Raw genomic sequence first — 15,610 nt, forward strand, 5'->3', positions numbered from 1 at the left:
CTAGCTGTGCTGGGCCCCGGTTGAAGCATTTTCATTGGGCCCCCCCCTCCAACCCCACCCCCCGCGACACAAACACCCACACACAAAATTACGTGTGTGATGGAGATTCAAATGGATGGATCAGAAAGAGCCATGGCTACCTGACTAATCATCGCTACCACCTGTTAAACCGAATTCCCCCAACTTTCGAAACCGAAACGCATATAACAGCCATAGAACAATTAAAATAGCCATCAAGGAAAACACAGAAACTCATACGCGTGGCGCCTAGCCTAAACAGTGTGTCGCAGCGGCAGCCTTCCACAAAAAGGTCACAGCACCGCGGGCATTGGGCAAAGGGGCTGCTGCCCCGGGCCCCGGCCACTAGGGGGCCCCGGCGCGGGACATTTAAAAAAGAAAACAAGTGTCTTATCGTCACCTGTCTTTGCCCGTATCAATACATGCTATCACATACAACAATGGCTTCGCATGAGACAATTAGGAAATATGAAAGCGGATCTCTAAAAAAGAGAGAGCTTCAGCCAGACGTTCTCAGTAAGGCGCGCCAAAACCACGGCCGTACGCACTGTGCGTATCAGCCAGGCTCAACGAGAGAGAATTTCCCCTGTGTGCGTGTATTCACACCAAATTGGCCTAGGCTACCACTTCTCAACTCTGCACAGTAGCCTATTCCATTAACTGCATGCCAGTAGGCTATTTACAATTTTCTGTAAAGTAAAGTTATAACGTTATCAAAATCAACTTAATGCAGAACTATACACGCGCGAACCTTTTGTTTGAGCAGGAGATACACAGGCATGCTACAGAAGTTGTAGGCTAGCTTGTTGTTTTCTATTACCATCTATGCTGGTTATCAGCACACAATGGAAGCTAATTCATTAACTCGAGACTCATCATGGATATAACACGTTTTTTTAAACAACGAAAACAAAAAGGATGGAGACAGCAAAGCGAGGAGTAGGCCTAGGCTATATTTCAAATGGGCAAGCCGCAAGCACAAGGTAGGCAAGATTATTGCTTGTCAAAACGTTAGCTAGCATTACCACTGTTTAAAGCCATAAGTGAACGTAGCCTTCGCTAGAACAAAACTAGGTAACTTTAGCCTTTATAGGGCTATACAAAGTTGTCTACATAAATAGGTCGGCGTTGTTGTTATAAAGATATTGCATGTGGATGTTATTAGCCCACTAGTATGTAGGCTACTTTTTAACTGACCAATGCAGGAACCTAACCGGGACAAATATTATCAAAGCGTTGAAAGTTAGGTGGGTGTGTGCGTTTCGCATTCATTCCTGCAGGCGCCCTGTCCACTTTTTTCCAAAACGAGGATCAATATAGTGATAAGTCCACGTCTACGCACTACCCCTGTCCCTGACAACGTTACCGTTATCGGCTACGACACCCCCCTTGTTTGTATTTAATGTGGTATGGCTGTGTGTGCGCGCTAGACTCCGCGTTTCAATGTATTTGACGTCGTGGCTGGCTAGGGCTGCGTGTTACAGTGTATTACAGATAGCGTGTTACAATGCATCATGACGTGGCTGTGTGCGTGCGCGCCAAACTCTAGGCTACAATGTTTCATGAGTTCAGAGTTCGGGAGTTGCACATTTTAGTCTGACCTGGGTACCACTGGCAGTTTTCAAGCCTTAGTTGAAGTAATTGATGGTAATAATGTATTTCATGGTTGATTTTTTTGTGTACATTGCCCCATGTTTGTAGGCTACTTGTTTTTTGTATGTTGGTACAATTGTATGTTGGTTATACGATTCCACAATATAAATGCAAATTTCATTTTTACATTATGTCTGTCATAATTTAATTGCCTCTATCTCTCTCTCTGTCTTATGCATATTGATAATAATAATAATAATAATAATAATAGTAATATATATTGGCGAAAAAGGGGGGGGGGCCTCGGGGAGGCCTCTGCCCCGGGCCCCAGATGACCGTAACCTGGCCCTGACAGCACCTCACATACCTACTCCATAAAAAAGCAACCTACTCACCCATTAGAAGTTCACTCTACGGCCCTTCTGTTCAGCAAGTCAACTGCCTGGCCCTGCTGTTCTCTGTGGAGAGTATGGTCGAGTACTCAATCGTTCTTGTCCCATGCTAGCCTACTCCTTAGGTAGGATTTTTAATGTCAGCATTGCTAGCATCAACGCCAATAGCAACATTTGAGGGGTTTTAGTGTTCAGTTTCATTCGTTTGGACTCATTTAGTCTCCTCCAGTTCTCGCCTTCTTTTCTCTTCTGTGTGCCACTTTTGCTTACTAATTGCTGATTGCATTGCTGATTATAACACACCAAGTATAGCCTCACTTAATGTAGCCTATGTTAATCACGAATGACAGGAAGGTCATTGGGATAAACACATTTTCCCCATTCCCAGCAGGCCTTGTTCCTTTGTAAAAATGGACAATAATTAAAGAAAAGGTATTGTTTTTACTTCTAACTCATATTGTAGCCATGTTGTAACATCTGAACGTAAACACAATGCAAAAAATAAGGTCACCATGGCTACTAGTTAGGGCATTAGAGTGGTATAAATAGCTGAATCCCTTCCAAAACCAGTTATTGTAGTGTGAGAAAAAATATTGATGTATTTACGATATACGCTATGAGCACGACTTTTGACAGGAAGGAACTCGCTTGGGGTGTGCCGGGAGCAGACTGTAGAGGTCAGGGCCAGTTTCATTATTTTTAATGGACTTTTAAAGTTTTACATGTTTATATCAATATAATTATCGTGCATAGGCTTACTGTCATAATGTATGTTACTACGTTATTATGCTTAGGCTACATTAAAGGAGAATTCCGGTGTGATTTTGACCTAAAGTGTTTTGAAACATGATACCGAGTGTGAACGTATGTCTCATAGCCCATCTCGGCTTGTCCCCTGCACTCCGAAATCTGGCGCTAGTTAGCCGATGCTACCAACAAGGCGGTCAATGGTGGTGCCTCGGCATCGGCATAGCCATGCAAATAAATCACTGTTTTACACCATTTACGAGGCTCAATGTATCTCCACACTTCATTGGTAGACTTCCGAGGGCCCTGACATTTAAAACGAGACATTGAGAACTTTGAAAAAGCACTGGTAGTTTACTTACAAGACGATTTATACAGACAATATCTTCACGAAGTTTAGCGTTTGCAGCCATCTTGAATTTAGTCACGATAAGTCGAGTGGTGTTGTGCTTCTACTCACATGAAGAGCTAGTGTCAATGCTAACCAGGCTAATAAACAAACCATGCTACCGTGAGTAACGTCGAAGGGTAAAGTCACGTGACTTCTTTTGTAGTTAGTTTATGAAACAAAAGGAACAATTTCGATTTTCTTAAATAAGGCAAAATAGGGTCTGACATTTTCACAGTTAGAATATTATTACTGTATAGACACTGAAAAATATTTTTGGTGGATAACATCGCTGATTTGGCTTCACAATATTTTTTTTAAAATAGGTCTATGGGACTTAAAGGAACCATATGTAAGATTGTGGGCAAAACTGGTACATCACTTTCAAATTACTGTAGAGCGGTGTATCCCCTCCCCCTCCCCCCTGACTCGAGGTTGCCAACCCCGATGCCGAAACACTACTGACTTTGTGATTAGTAGATAGGTGGAGGGTGGTGCATCAGGCCAAAACACAACATGACATGACAAAACACAACATCAACATCAGTTGAGGGCTGCAACTTCACTTTTTAAATGACAATATCCTGGCCGGATTACTGTTGTCAGTGATATAAGTATTTTAAATGAACGTGACTTCTTAATGTCTAGTGACATATCAGGGCCATTTTATGATTAATTGAAATACATTTCTTACATATGGTTCCTTTAACATTGGAGCTGCTCTTCGATAGGAACGCAACCACTTGGGGCGCTGGTTTTCACTTTCCCTCCCTATAAAGCTGCACCTTTATTATCATGACGTTTTATGACGTAATATGCTTGTGTTGTTTAAGTGGGTAAATTGATAATAAACGGGATAATTGTAAGCCTATGTAATCGAAATTGTATGTAGCCTAATAATCTGATTTTTATGGCATATTATTATCCTACCCACATCATACACCACATCATCCCTTCCTCCCAAATATCAAACTATAACTTTGTCCAAAAACACTCAGATGAAATATGTGCTATGTGAAATAAATGTATGAAACTTATTAACTACTCTGTTCTACTGAATAGTCATAAACTTTGTATTTTGCCACACACTATCTTCTATTGGAAGATGGCTTTCAAACACAAGAAGCACAGAGCTATGAGTGACGATGAATGGGTGGCCTGCCTGCGCACATTTGCCACACAGGGGGTCTGGCCTTCTGAGGCGGGGAACAGACCGGCACCACGCCAGAAGAATGGCATGAACTGTATCAGAAGGTAAACTTGGACATGTATTTAACACAGGAAAGCTATGTCATCATTACAGGGAACAGATAGTTATGATTCATTGTCATATTTTACAGATTGAGAAGTGTCCACTACAACAAAGGGGCCAAATGTCTCTGTTTGGGGGGACACAGACATGTGAATGGGTTTCCACACGAAAAAGATATAAGAAGTGTTTCATAAAAGTGTGATGTGTTGATGGTGTATTGTGTATTTTTTAATTTAATTTCCTGTTCTGTTCAACTGTAGCCTTCCAGTGTGGCCTTCCATGTCACCAACTGTAACACCAGTGGGAAGGCACCTTTAAAGCCTACTTTGACTTTGACATCGGTAAATGCATGTCTTTATGCAGATATTTTTTTGTTATCATATGTTATATAACATTTTAAAACGCTTCACATAATGTTACTAATTTCTTTTTGTCAGTTTACAAGGCGGTATGGTGGGTCCCATGGTGCAGCTTTAAAGCCAAACCTAGGTGTGGAAAGGACGCATGCAACCAAGGTATAGTCAAGAAAATTAAACTTCATTCCATAAAGAGATGCTGAGTTTATCTAATCATCGTTACTGCAATTCCTGATAATGATAGATTATTTCATTCAATACTGTAAACTGTGCTCTCTTATTTTTGCAGCCTATTAGCACTTCTGCATTGTCCAGCCCTGCGAATGGGGGTGTGCAGGACTGAAGTGCAATTGATTAGACAGGTTATTGCCAGAGAGTCTACAGATGTGAAATCGATGCTTGTGACAAAATCCTGATTAGCATATGATTATCTTATGCCTTCCCCCAGGTTTGCTGGACCAGGAAGTTTGAGGAATCCCGCAGGGAGCGCTACACGTGGCTCTGACATCATCAGGTGAACATCACCTGAAAAGGTGCTGTTGGAAAATAGGATTTTTATAGCTCTAAACAACACAATCACACAGTTTCACCAAGCATAAGCCCCCCTGCATTCATTTTAATGCCTTTTATTCACCTTTGTTGTACACAAGTCCCAAGCTATCAAAAAGCTATTGAAAAGTCATACCATGTAGTTAGTTTGCTCCCTTTCTTTCAATAAAGTATTGGATTCATCACAAATGCCAGCTTGTGTGAGATGACAGTTTTTTCCCACCCTATGTCCTTTATGCTTTCAACTATTATGAAAAGTGTTTAAAGTGTTTAAATTTTAAAAAAGAAAGTGTTTAAATTTAGGTTTCAAGAAGTTAAATGTAAGACTTTTGAAGACCTTTTATGACCATTATGATTGAAATTTTAAGCATATGCTTTTTGGTATAGACAACAAATACCAACTTGATTTCTCCTTAAAAACCTGAAATGACAGACCTAGTGCACAATTAAACTAATTTAGATTTAAGATTTTGACCCTTTAGAAACCTAGTTCTAGTGTGTGTGTGTGTGTGTGTGCGTGCGTGCGTGCGTGTTGTATACATTTACACACACTCAACAAGGCATTGTTACTGATTGACCATTTTTATTCAGTAAGACCAGCAAACAGATAACAAGTCAGAAAGTGTATAAAATAGGAGAACACTGCAAAACTCAGCGAACGGTGCCAAGACAACAGGCATTTGTAAGACCAGAACATAGATAACAAGTCAAAAACTATTTTACAGTTTGTACAGTCAAAACACTGCAAAGCACAGTGAAAGGTGCCAAGGCAACGGGCTTTAGTAAGACCAGAACATAGATAACAAGTCAGAAAGTGCATAAAATAGGAGAACACTGCAAAACACAAGTCAGAAAGTGCATAATAGGAGAACACTGCAAAACACAGTGAACAGTGCCAAGGCAACGGGCATTTGTAAGACCAGAACATAAATCACAAGTCAAAAACTATTGTACTGTTTGTACAGTCAAAACACTGCAAAGCACAGCGAAAGGTGCCAAGGCAATTTGCATTTGTAAGACCAGAACATAGATAACATGTCAGAAAGTGCATAAAATAGAACGGTGCACAACAGAGAAAAACGTGCCATGACAACGGGCACTTGTAAGACCATAACAGAAATTACAGGTAAAAAAGTATTTACAATTTGTACAGTGTCAGTTCTCCAAGCCATCTATGATGGCGACAAAGTGGGCAAATTTTCTGTAAACCCTGTTGTCCAGACCCTTGGAGGGTGACATGTCTTTCACAGGGCAATACGTTTTATTTTGTATTTTTTATGTCCCTGTATAGGCTGGCCACACACCTTGCAATTGGGGATTTGTTGAACCCTGAAGAGCTTTGCCCCAACTTGGGTGGGTTGGTCTGCCACCAGCTTCCTTTTGTAATGGGTCGACCTGGACCAGGAAGCTGGAGCAGCATGGGCCTGGCTGGAGGAAGGCCCAGCGGGAGCAGGGGCAGGCAGGATGGGCACAAGCCGAACCAAGGGCGCAGCAGTCGGCGCGGTCTGTGTGGAGGAGGGGCACAGACTGCGTGGGGGTGGGCACAGGCCCGGTGATGCTGAAGGTGGCGGGGGGTCTCTGCAGCAGCTACACAAGAGGCAGTGGCTGAGGAGGAGGAAGCAGTGGCTGAGGAGGAGGAAGCTGCGGCGGCGCCGCCATGTCAGCCCGTCCCCTCAGCTTCTTGGTGCCGGCCGTGCTGGCCGTGGGTACGTACTCCATCACCCGGTAGTCAGGCGGAGGGAGGACGTCGGGTTCCCGTGGCGCTGGAGGAAGCTCTGTGGACGATACGGAGGTGGTCTTTGAGATCACTGAAGGTTGCCTCGTGGCATGAAAGTTGACCAGCCTCTCTTGCTGTCGGATAAAGTCCCTCACCATTTTGATGTTGATCTTGGGGAGAGGGGTGCCCGCCTTGGACAGCACCGGATCGTCCACCAACACCCTGTGTTGTATGCGTTCATAGGCCTTGGACAGCACCGGATAGTCCACCAACACCCTGTGTTCTGTGTTGTTTGTGTTCATAGGCCTTGGACAGCACCGGATCGTCCACCAACACCCTGTGTTGTATGTGTTCATAGGCCTTGGACAGCACCGGATCGTCGACCAACACCCTGTGTTGTATGCGTTCATAGGCCTTGAGGATGCTGGCCTTCTCCGGGTTATCTATGGTTATCTCTCAACCATAGCAGCTTGACCAGCACGTACATGAGGCGGTTGTGCTGCGGGCTGATGTCCTGCTGGGCCGGCGCGTACCTCCTGGCCATCTTCACCCGCTGGATCAGGGCGGCATCGCCGAGGTCATCCCTCTTTGTACGGCAGTACAAGGTGTTGCCCCAGTGCGTGCGGTACAGCTAGTGGTACTTCTGTGGCTGCTTGTCATGCTTCTCCACCGCATTCCAGGCGTCGAGGATGGCGTTGCGCTGGTTGGTGGTGAGCTGTAACTTCTGGTCAGCACCCCCAAGCTGCACTAGGGTAGCGCAGAAGGCCTCCAGCTCCTGGAACCCAGAGAGGGGATTGGCACTGCAGGCGTCCTCCTGCAAAACAGCGAGAGAGAGAAAGAGAGAGAGAGGGAGAGAGTCACATCAAATGTTCTTTCTAAAATAATCTAAAAATGTCTAATATGAATGTCCATATATGTATATAAATGTCTTTGTGGTTCAGCAGCATGTTGGTGAGACTCACAAAGGCTGGCAGATGGACAGTGGCCGTTTCGTTGTTGGTCAGCGTGATGCGGGCAGCATCTATGTCTTCCAGGTCCTCGTCGCTTTGGTAGGCTTCGTCTGCCTCGGCGCTGGGATCATCTTCACCAGGCTGATACACCTCCTCCTCGGGGGCCGGGCCATCGTTGACAAGACCGTCAAGGGAGAAAGCCTCAGACTCCCCCGTGCTCTGGCGAAACAGGTATTCCTGTCAGGTGAATGAGGCGAAACGTCTCATGGGCGCCGAGGGTGACCAGTCGGACGTGGTGCTTTAACTGCTCCCGCGAGATGTAACATCAGACCACATCCTTGTCCTCCATGACAGATGAGTCTCTAGCCCTGACGGCCGCGCAGCACCGCCCTGGCCAGCGCAGATTTGAAGGCGGGGTACTTCGAGTGGGCCTTGTCGAAACGATGGAGCCAGTGGAAGATATCCAGCCTCACCACCATCCCGTTGTCCATCCAAGGCTGGAAGAGCGTCTCCACAGCCGTCGGACCCTGTGCCCTGCAGTAGCCCCTGTCGATGTAAAGGATCTGGGGGACGGGCTGGTTGGCGAGGCGGGATCTCTCCATCACTCCACGGCACATGGGCTCCAGCTTATCCACAGACTCCTCGCAGGTGAGAACAAAGGACACGATCTGGGAGAGTTCGTTGCCGATGCTGGTGAACCACTCGGCCGAGCTCTTGCCCTCCCCAGACAGCTTCTTCACCACCTATGACAAAACAAACAAACAAACAAATAAGAGTACAGTTTAGGTTTGCATGATGTGGTGTTTTCCTGTGAGTACTTCACAAAGAAGAAGGATATATATTACCTTGCCTACTCGCTGATATGTCCATATTTATTTTATGCTGGTCTCTAGACTTTATTCTTGCACTGTTGCACTGTTGGACCATCACCATGACACTCACTCACACAGAGCACCTTACCTTACCTCACTATGCACAGAGAATCACAGGCTCAGTCCCTGCCTCACCTCAACAATAAAGTATCTATCTATCTATCTATCTATCTATCTATCTACTTGTATGTATGCAACACACTCTTGGTTAACTTGCCTTCTTTGTGGAGTCCATTTTCAGGACCGTGCCAAACGTCATTTTTACACTTACAGGAGAGTCGCTCTGCGACAACGTGGTGGCAGAGGCAGGCTGAGACTGAGAGGCAGGCTGAGACTGAGAGGCAGACTGAGACTGAGAGGCAGGCTGAGACTGGCTGTTGGAGGGTGATGTTGACAGCTGCGGCTCAGGGCGAGCGTCAGGAGCAACCTGGCTGGTGGACGTCTCGGGCTGCTGCGCTTCATGGATGGGGGGCTCAGGCTGACTGGGCAAGGATGGCGCTGGCTGCTGTGTCTGACGCTTGGAGGTCCTGGAGGGCGGTTTGGGCGCAGGCTGCTCGGTGGATGGCGCTGGCTGCTGTGTCTGACGATTGGCGGACCTGGAGGACGGTTTGGGCGCAGGCTGACTGGGCAACGACGGCGCTGGCTTCTGTGTCTGACTCTTGGCGGACTTCTTGGCCCGCTTCTCAGATGCAGCAAGGAGTGGAGGCTCAGGAGACGCAGGAGGAGCAGCGGCAGCAGGAGGAGCAGGCTGCTGTGTCTGACTCTTGGCAGACTTCTTGGTAGACTTCTTGGCCCGCTTCCCAGATGCACCCTGGTAGCGTTTATGCAGGCTGTACCAGCGCCACATTTCAAGGAAGGTGAAGGACTTGAACTGCCCCTGGCCATAAAGGGCCCGATCCACGTTGACCTCTAGGTGACAAGAGACGGGCGGGAACAGCGTCACATAACTCATCAGGCTGTCTTTCAGCCACCCGTCATTGATGGGAGTTTATCTCTTTGGGTCCTGGGTCTCCTCCAAGTGGCGGTCAAGAACACTGAAACACACACACACACACGTCATGGTTAGTTTAAGAACGGGTCAACTGTACGCTGTTTGGTTTGGTTTTCTTGAATGTTTTCTGCAATGTACTTACTATTTGATGTAACCGACATCATTCTCGACCAGCCACTTGAAGCTCCTCCCAAAGTACCAGCCGAAGGTCAGGACCAGCTGTCCCAGGTACTGGGCCTCAGTAGCGTTGTTAATGTGACAGCGCTTTTTTGCTGGAGACAAAAAAAAACATTTTATTACCTTAGTGAACAAGCCAGCAAAAGCTCTACTGCACTGCATTAGGTTGTCATTATGCCAGGATGTTACCTTCTCTGTAGGCCGTCTTTGGCTCCCACAGCAGCTTGTTCACACTCAGGCTTTTGCCCTGCGCGGCCTTGGCCTCTTTTGAGGCCCATAGTACGCATTGTTGCCTCTAAAAAAATGTCCCGTTTTTGGAAAGCTAAATATTGACAGGTATGCATTATGCTTTACTCATCACTTATGCTTTACTTTACGTTAGTCAACATATAACCAGTGCGCTCTTTCATTTTCCTTACTGAGAGCATCTCTCTACTCAAGTTCGCGCGCAGCCTGAACAAGCGGCAGCTGCACTGTTCTCTAACTAAGGAAATATCAAGGAAATATATTGTAACGTCGTGTAAAGTGCTAGCCTCCCAGAATGCAATGTGTGTGAATGCTGGTTTGTGTAATGTCGGTGTTAGCAAAGTCCTTTTAGGCAAGTCCCTCCACTCGGCGGCCATTTGACAACGCTTTTTGGGCACTCGTCGGGCATCCATTTCGGCAGAAATGCGCGTGCGCAAGACAGGTGTTTTCCTGTGTAATGGTGTCTTTGGTCTTGGTATGTGTGTTTCCCGCTTCCGCTAATAAACCTTTGATTGGACAACTGGGTGTCGCATCAATCGTTACAATATCATCCTAAATTATACCATTACGTGCACACTTTTGCACAATTTTATACACACCCCATTCGTAGTGTGGCTTAAATGTCCATTTTTTTCCCTCCCCCCAACTATGGCTTTCCCGCGCTAACGTTAAGTGAAATTGGCTGTGAAATTGGTCTAATTCACCAAGGTAAGCATAAAACCGAATTACAACGCAAACACTAAAGAAAAAATGAATACCTACATAACTGAGCTTACAAATAAAGCCCTTAACTGAGCATGTCGAGCATGTAATAGCAGAGTTATAAATGCTATTCTGAGAAGATGCAGGATGCTAACGTTAACGTTAAGCTACATTGGATGCATGCATGCAGGTAAGCTAACCTTTCTCTCAAATTAAGTTATCATTCCTCTATACATGAGCTATAGCTAGCTATGTCTTAATTTAGTATGAATTAGCTTCATAATAGTAACTACCTTGCGGTATCTGTTTGTAGACTTTTGATTGCTGTTTTGACTCGTCTTGATTGCCATTGCTGGGTTCTCGTCGGGTCGATGAAAGGGTTTGCGCACCTGCCTGAAAAAGACGGATTGGAACAAACCCACCGTAAACGTAGACTCTGGTGCAATCGGAGGCTGACTATTGCTCGTTTGGTAGTTAACGTTAACGACCGCCAAAGTTGAGTTCGGCTCTCTGGTATACAGAGGCATACATTAGGAAGTGTCAGCCGCTGCCTCCTCTGGGACGTCCTTTGCTCCCTGTTATCAGCTCCGCCTGTGTTCCCTCTACTGCTCCATCTTCGGCTGAATCCTCTGCCCAACCTGCTGAGAATACGGTGACCGCTCCAGGTTCAGAGTCTGGATGGCTTCCCGCAAAGTTGATGAAAACCATATCACCACAGGATCAGAAGTGGATTTCAGCAGCTTTGTGGAAGCAACATTGGCTTTGTACCGACCTGAAGCTGTGGTATGATCCACCAGAGCCAGCTCTGATTTATCACCAAGGCCCTACTCCAGAGCGCTACTTCACACACAGGTTTCTACTGTGGATGCCATACCACCTCTGGAAGTTCGGGCTGTCCTGTCCTGTGTATGGGAGACAGCTCACAGGCTATGGGGCACACAAGAGAGCCCGCCAGGTACTGGATGTGGATCGGTATTACCTGCTGATCACAGAGACTCTTTGGTGCAGTGGGTGCAAAACAGCCTTCATTTCGACCAGCAAGGCCATCTTGGACCAGCTGGACTTACTGACTACTACTTAGCTGGACTGAGATTTACCATCCTGACAATGGACTCCACCAAATAGGTAACTACTTTTATATTTTAATCAAAAGAATTGGAAATACACCATTAGTAGTAGTACAGACCTGAAATATGGAAGTAATGTTACATAAATAAATAATTTAGCATCACTGACTGTCTTTTCTGTGTGATTACAGATAACAAAGAAGCTGCTGAGGTTAGCAAAAGGAACAGCGCTGTGGCTGACATCTGTCAGTAATGAGGTGGGCCAGATCCTTATCAGTGTTCTGACAGCTCAGGAGGGTCCTGCCCTGGACCGAATGGCAGCTGACCTCATCCGGAGGTACACAGATGCGGGTGTGGCTCTGCCTCAGCTCCTCTATGTGGACTGCGACTGCTGTCGGGAGGGCACTGGGTAGACCAAGCTCAAGCAGCGATTTGGTGGGTGGGCAGACTTGGTGGTAAAGCTGGATATCTACCACTTCATGCGGCGACTGGCAGCTGGGTGCACTAAGGATGCACATCCTCTTTACCCCATTTTCATGGCACGCATGTCTTCGTGCATTTTTGAATGGGACAGTGGGGATGTGTCTCTGCTGAGGCAAGGCCAAGAGGGAGCAGCTGAGACATTAAGGTGTCCCTGGCATCACCGACACTGTGGTGGACCAACGGATTACCAAGGAGGAATTGGCCCTGCACTGCCGAAGGCGGACAAGAGGAGAGCAGCAGACCATCTTGATGATCAAGCACCTCCTCAGCGAGCTAATGGGGGTAAAGGGTCGAGACCTTCTTGGTGTCCCTCTCTTGGACCCGGAGAGGATGCAGCACATCTGGCAAGTCCAGAAAAGGCACGTAAAGTGCATTCAGGACGAACCAGGTGTGCTGCTCTACACACAGACTGGCACCACCACCAAAGAGGGTATTGTGCTTCCAAACTACTAGCCTGGCCATTGGCCCTCGGTTCGCTTCTACAAAGGTCTGGGATCTCGGCTATTGACGTACATTTTCAAACTGGATGCGTGGACTCTGTAGAAGTTTGAAACGATTGGATCTGATTTCACCCAATCGCTAACGTTTGGCCGTGACGTAGGCTATGTTATGCGCCAGCTCGATCGTGAAGTAAGCTACACTACAACGCTCACCAGAAATTGCGTGCGTTGTAGGCTATACAACAACCATTCCCCACCAGAGCGAAGAAGATGGATGTAAATGACAGATGCCGGCTTTGCGATACAAATTTAAGAGTTAGTGGAAGAATAGCAAATAGCAGATTACTATTCGACAGTAAGTTTGAAGATAACATATTGTAGGCCTAACGCCGATGAGAAGTTAGGAGACGGGGAGGCTGATATATTGTTCCAAAACTCCTATAGTTTCCTATAGATGTACAGGCAAGTGCACGGGCAACAGGAGGTGTCCACTACAAAACAACAAACTGATCGATGATCAATCACGGTCTCGATCACTCGTCATTCACACTCATCAGCCAACAACACAACGCAACACAACTCACTCGCACGTAGTCCACTTCTACTCTGACTAAACTTACTAGACGTCTTAGAACACAGGGGAAAGCCCAACACGGGGGCAAATAGCCTCGGCGCTACAATATCATCACAATTGTCAAAGTTTGATGTGATCATTGAAAACACGCCGCTTCGTTCATACCGGGTCTGCCGCACATGCTGTAATTTATTATTGAGGCTACTGCACGATACAAATCAAACTTTTCCCAAATCCCGTAGGGAGTAAGGCCACAACATCTTTGCCCGAAATAAAATGTGTTAAACACTCCTTTTGTTCGGACTTCAATTCCTGAACATTTGGAAGCGTAGCCAGCACGGACTGAATTGCTTCATTAACTTCCGCCATTGCCAACTCTCCAGTAGGGGACTACAATTCAAACACAGCGCAGAATCTCGACGTCATCTCTCACAACTCCCGCCTCCTACTCGCTGATTGGCTCGGGGTCGAATTGCTCGTTGCGAGCGAGGCCAATGGCCGGAATCCCAGACGGAGTTGTGGAGGGAGAAATCGAGCGGAAGTACGTAGCAAGGCAAGGCCAGGCCACCAAACTACAGGTGTGCTCCACATCACTGGAGTCCTTTCATCTCCATCTGAACAGGTTCATTCCAGGTCAGTATAAATCATTATTCATCAGAAATATTAATGGTGACACAAGAATGGCTTTCGAATAGCAAAGCACAACCAAATTAACTTAAAGTTATTGATCTTATCTAAAGGAACAAGTGCCAACAGCTTGAATTTCCAGCTGCACCTCCTGGAAGGCCTGAACAGGTGGAATCAGGGCCGTAAAATAGCATCTCTGGCAGGCAAACCTCCGTCCCTGTTAAGCTACTGTGGGGACCTGGTGCACTGTGTCAACACCCACAGTGTTAAGGTGCTTGGAAGACAGCTTGTACCATCTTTTCAGCCACCATCTGTCTATACTGGTGAGTTTTAGCTTATTCATAAAAAAAGAATATTCATATTAATTTTCTGAAAACTGTGTTTCCCTGTCTGTCCCAGGTGAACTTATGGGTATAGATTACCTGTACCGTTGGAGGATGAGGGCTTCGGAGATAGCAGTTTGGACCTCAACCTGGATCCCACTATTGAGGTGCTGGACCTGTCCCCTGGCTCATCACTTGCCACGACCAGCATAGCCAGCACTCCTGCCTCTGTCCAGACTGGGTCTGCTAACACCACTACAGCAGCACCTACAGTAAGCAACAACTGGTAACTATTCTTAATAATAACAGTACAAGTAGTATTATTTGGATAGTACTATTAACTTTAATTGTATAGCACAATGAAAAAAAAAATAGAAACAAACAAAATACCATTTGTACAATCTAAAGAGTAAATAGATTAATAAAAAGCAAAGTAAAAAAGATAGATTAAATTCCATAAACATGTTTTTTTTTTCTTCAGTCTTTTAACTCCATGACCAGGGTGCCCTCTGGTCCATCTGCCACGACCACCTACGCTGGCTCTGCTCCATCCGCCATAACCACCTATGCCTCCTCTGGTCCATCCGCCATAACCACCTATGCCTCCTCTGGTCCATCCGCCATAACCACCTATGCCTCCTCTGGTCCATCCGCCATAACCACCTATGCCTCCTCTGGTCCATCCGCCATAACCACCTATGCCTCCTCTGGTCCATCCGCTACGACCACCTACGCCTCCGTCCTTCTTCTCCCGACCAGCCTCACAGTCTCTGTCACTGCAGCCACTGCTCCCCCAGCAGTGCAACCAGTGCCTGGGGAACCGCTGGTAAGACTCTTTGTGACAAGTACATTGTGGTAGTTGTGTTGTTCTTCTGCCTGTGATATCTGGCTGTGGATGAGCGCAGTGTACCAGGAATAGACAGAATAGACTGAATTCACGCCTGGTGTGGACAGCATGACCCGTTGCGTCCTTGGGTCAACAGGATCACCTGCCCAGTGGCCAGACTGTTGCCGCCTGGTAGAGTCCATCTTTGTTAAACTGTGTGATATTCACAGGAGCCCCAAATGCGCAATGGGACTGTGATGCAGAGTACCACCCTGCAATTGTTTGAGGTGAATCAAACAACATTAATTCAGTGGCACAAC

This window comes from Alosa pseudoharengus, unplaced genomic scaffold (genome assembly GCF_046254945.1).
Source record: "Alosa pseudoharengus isolate Yale_2024_CS ecotype anadromous, Long Island Sound unplaced genomic scaffold, YU_APseudo_1.1 YU_APseudo_1.1_scf_2, whole genome shotgun sequence".
Lineage (NCBI taxonomy): Eukaryota > Metazoa > Chordata > Actinopteri > Clupeiformes > Clupeidae > Alosa > Alosa pseudoharengus.